This window comes from Triticum aestivum, chromosome 6B (genome assembly GCF_018294505.1).
Source record: "Triticum aestivum cultivar Chinese Spring chromosome 6B, IWGSC CS RefSeq v2.1, whole genome shotgun sequence".
Taxonomy (NCBI): domain Eukaryota; kingdom Viridiplantae; phylum Streptophyta; class Magnoliopsida; order Poales; family Poaceae; genus Triticum; species Triticum aestivum.
Window position 1 is genome coordinate 294,263,210 of NC_057810.1, and position 4,749 is coordinate 294,267,958.

The following is a 4,749-nucleotide window of genomic DNA, read 5'->3' on the forward strand; positions in this document are numbered from 1 at the left end:
ACCGGGAGGGTGGACGATGGAGGAGTCGACCGATACTGGGTCGACGGTTGCCGCAGCAGAACACCGCGGACACATGCGCGAAAATGCGTCACACCGCGGACGGGGAGCGCATCTACGTCGAGTGGAGCCTCCTGGAGCCATGCGGAGTCGTCGGCGATGAAGGTGAGAGTGCCGAGACGGATCTCTTGACCCTCGACCAAAACTCCAGCAGACACCATGATGAAAGTACTCGGAAGAATCGCAACTTCTCCACAAAATCGCTAAAACACCTGCCCCACGGTGGGCGCCAACTGTCGTGGTTCTAAGCCTGACAGTAGAGTGGGGGTAGGTATGGAGAGGCAAGGTCCTAGCTATGGAGAGGTTGTAAGCACAAAGGATGTACGAGTTCAGGCCCTTCTCGGAAGAAGTAACAGCCCTACGTCTCGGAGCCCGGAGGCGGTCGAGTGGATTATGTGTATATGAGTTACCAGGTGCCGAACCCTTCTTCCTGTGGAGGGGGGTGGCTTATATAGAGTGCGCCAGGACCCCAGCCAGCCCACGTAGGAGAGGGTTTAAGGTGAGTTAAGTCTGGGGCGTTACTGGTAACGCCCCACATAAAGTGCCTTTACTATAATAAAGTCTACTTGATTACAGGCCGTTGCAGTGCAGAGTGCCTCTTGACCTCCTGGTGGTCGAGTGAGTCTTCGTGGTCGAGTCCTTCCGTCCAGTCGAGTGAATCCTCGTTGGTCGACTGGAAGGCGACCTCTTCTAAGGATGTCCTGGGAAGTTACTTGGAACAGGTCCATGACCCTACCCTGGGTACATAACCCCATCAGCCGCTGCCACCGCTCCCCACTGCCGCCGCACCCCCGCCGCCACCATGTCCTCCTCTGACGCCACCGCCTCCCCGTGCAAGCCGTGCCGCTTCCGCTCCCACACGCTGCGCTGACCTGCTGCCGCCGCGCGCCTCCTGCCGCGCCATTGTTGGCCCGTCGTGCCGACACACTAACCTGACCCGCCGCAACCGCACGCTCCCGTGTGCCGCCGCCACCACCTTCCTCTTCCCGCCGCCACTGACGCCTTTCCATGGATGTTGCAGGCTAATTCACCATCTGCGGTGGCCTCGCTCCACCGGTCGCGCCGATCCAGTCGCGTCCTCCCGCACTCGCCGGGTGTTACCCGTTGTTGCCACCAGCGCCTCCCCAGCAGCAGCCGCAAGGAGGAGGGGGCCAACGCGACCGGCGTGGCGGTGGCGGCCGCCTCCTGCAACAGCAGCCGGCCTAGGGTGCCGGGGGGCGCCGGACTACCAGCAGGCTCTCCTCGCGGGCCACCCGGCGTTCATCGGCGCGCGTTACCAGCCGACTGGCGCCCGCTACGGGGCCCTCCTTGCGCCATCGCCCCTCGTTGGTTATGGTCCACCCGTCCCGGCGCCTCCCTTTGAGGGCCTTCCGCCGCCGCCGGTACCTGTGCCATGGGACCCCATCCTCCTCGCCGCCCGGCACTCCGCACCATCGCCGAGTAGCTATGTAGGTGGAGGCGACTGGTACATCGACTCATGTGCTACTGCGCACATGGCAGCTCATCTGGTAACCTAACCTCCTCCACTCCTGTTGGCACACCCACTTGTATCACCGTCGGCAACGGCTCCTCCTTACCTATTACCCATATTGGTAGCACTAGTCTTCCCTCCACTTCCACACCCATTACTATGTCTAATGTTCTTGTTTCACCTGAATTAGTCACAAACCTTGTTTCCGTTTGTCGTCTTACTCGTGAGAACCCACTTATTGTTGAATTTGACGGTGTTGGCTTTTCTGTGAAAGACGCTCGTACTCGGATGATCCTTCACCGATGTGACAGTCCCGATGAGCTCTACCCCGTGCACGCCGGCGCCTCCACCTCCACACCCGTCGCCCTTGCCGCCGGCGTTGACCTTTGGCATGCTCCCTTGGGCCACCCCAACCCCACCATTTTACGTTAAATTCTTAGGAGTTTCTAGTTCTCATGTAATAAGCTCGACGAGCACTCTTGTGAGGCTTGTCGCTTAGGCAAGCACGTTCGTCTTCCCTTTAGCGTGTCTACTTCCGTTTCCACTTTCCCGTTTCAATTGCTTCATAGTGATGTTTGGACGTCTCCTGTTGCGAGTAACACGGGCTATCTATACTACTTAGTGATCTTAGATGATTATTCTCATTATGTGTGGACTTTTCCTCTTCGTCATAAATCCGACGCTTTAGCCACACTCACCGCTTTTTATTCCTATGTCACCATCCAGTTCGGTCGCCCCATACTCGCCCTCCAAATTGATAACGGAAAAGAGTTTGACAACGTCGCTCTTCGCACACTTCTCGCCTCTCACGACACCATCTTCCGTCTGACTTGCCCCTACACTTCACAGCAGAACGGCCACGCCGAGCGCATTCTACGCACTCTTAATGACTGCGTTCGCACGTTGCTCTGTCACTCTAGCATGCCTGCTCGATTTTGGCCCGATGCTCTCGCCACCGCCACTCTCTTAGTTAACATTCGTCCGGGTCGTCCTCGGTGGAACTACGCACCTCATGACCTTCCCTTTGGTACACCACCGTCCTATGGTGGTCTCCGCTTTTTTGGGTGTCACTGTTATCCCAGCACCGCGTCCACCACGCCACACAAGCTCGCACCATGCTCCGTCCCATGCATCTTCCTTGGCTACCCTCCTAACACCAAAAGTTGTCGGTGCTATGATCCTGTCACTCATCGTGTGTACACCTCGAGGCACGTGTATTTAGTCAAGATGGTGTTCTCTTTTTTTTCAGGTTCCTTCGGCTTCGGCCCCTTCGGCGTCGGCCCCCGCACCCCCTTCTTGGAGCGATGCGCGGCGGCGGCCCCCGGAAGCCCCCCCGGCACGACGCCTTCTGCCGCCACCACCCGGTTTTTCGACTCCCTACATAGAGGTCGAGTTTGACCAGGCCCCTGGATCCCCGTCTCCCTCCTACGAGGTTGAGCCGGTGGGTACTCCGCCCTCCACCCCGGCTGGCGCCGCCACTCCGGCGACGGGATCAACATCCTCCTCGCCCGTCGCTCCCTTGGTCACCGGCTCGGCTGCCGCCGCTGCCGCCGCCGCCCCTGTCGTGGTTGTGGCCCCTGACGCCACCACGGCCCCTGCCGCCATCGCCGGCCCTACTGCCCCGCCTCTTGGCGTGACTACCCGTGCCTGAGTAGGAGTGCTTCGGCCAAGCACGTGCTCCTCCTACGAGTATGTGTGTGCTGCCTCGACGTCGACACCATCTCCCGTTTCCACCTCCGCTCGTGCTGCCCTTCGGGATCCCCATTGGTTAGCTGCGATGCAGGAGGAGTTTGATGCCTTACAGCGCAACCGCACATGGTAGCTTGTTCCGTGACCCCCTCGTGCCAATATCATCACTGGCAAGTGGGTGTTTCGCCACAAGACTCGCCCGAATGGTTCTCTCCAGCGCTACAAGGCTCGGTGGGTGGTTCATGGATTTCGGTAGCGTGCAGGCATGGACTTCACCGACACCTTCGCCCCAGTTGTTAAACCGGGCACGATTCGCGCCGTGCTCCAGCTGGCGGTCTCGCGCGCCTGGCCTGTGCACCAGTTGGATGTCTCCAACATCTTCTTGCACGGTCATCTAGCCGAGCAGGTGTACTATGAGCAGTCCACTGGCTTCGTCGACGCTGAGCACCCAGACTTTATGTGCTTGCTCTCCCGTTCTCTTTACGTGTTGAAGCAGGCGCCTCGGGCTTGGTACTAGCATATCACAGCCTTCCAGCAGCCTCTGGGATTTCGATCCACTCGCTCCGATGCCTCACTCTTCGTGTATCATCAGGGAGCTGACACTGCATATCCACTGCTCCACGTTGATGACATCATCCTCACGGCGTCCACCACCGATCTCCTTCAGCGGCTGACTGCTCATCTTCGAGATGAATTCACCCTCAAGGACTTGGGGTCCCTGCACTACTTCCTCGGCATCGAGGTGGTCCGCCGGACTAACGGCTTCTTTCTGCATCAACAGAAGTATGCCCATGAGCTCATGGAGCATGCCGGTATGCTTAACAGCAAGCCGGCGCCCACCCCCGTCAACACAAAGGCGAAGGTCTCTGCTCTGGAGGGGGTCTCTAGCGTCCGATGGAGCGTTTCATTGCTCCATTGTTGGTGCTTTACAGTACCTGAAGCTGACTCGACCCGACCTGCAGTACACTGTTCAGCAGGTGTGCCTCCACATGCATGCTCCGCGTGACTCCATTGGACCTTGGTGAAGCGTATTCTTCGTTATATACGCGGCACCATGTCTTTGGGACTCACTCTGACGACCTTCGCCTCCACCGACCTCGTGGCCTACTCGGATGCCGACTGGGCTGGCTGCCCGGACACTTGACGCTCCATGTCAGGCTACTGCATCTACCTTGGGCCCTCGTTGATCTATTGGTCATTGAAGCGGCAGCCCATGGTCTCCCGCTCAAGCGCCGAGGCAGAGTATCGTGTCGTGGCTAATGCCGTGGCCGAGTGCTCTTGGCTCCGTCAGCTGCTCCAGGAGTTGCTTTGTGATGTTCATAAGGCCACTCTTGTCTACTGTGATAACGTCAGCGCGGTCTACCTTTCCGCCAACCCGGTGCACCATCGACTTACGAAGCATATTGAGCTCGATATCCACTTTGTGCACGAGCAGGTTGCCCTTGGCCGTGTTCGGGGTTCTTCACGTGTCGACATCGCAACAGTTTGATGATGTGATGACCAAGGGATTGCCTACTTCCGTCTTCTAGGAG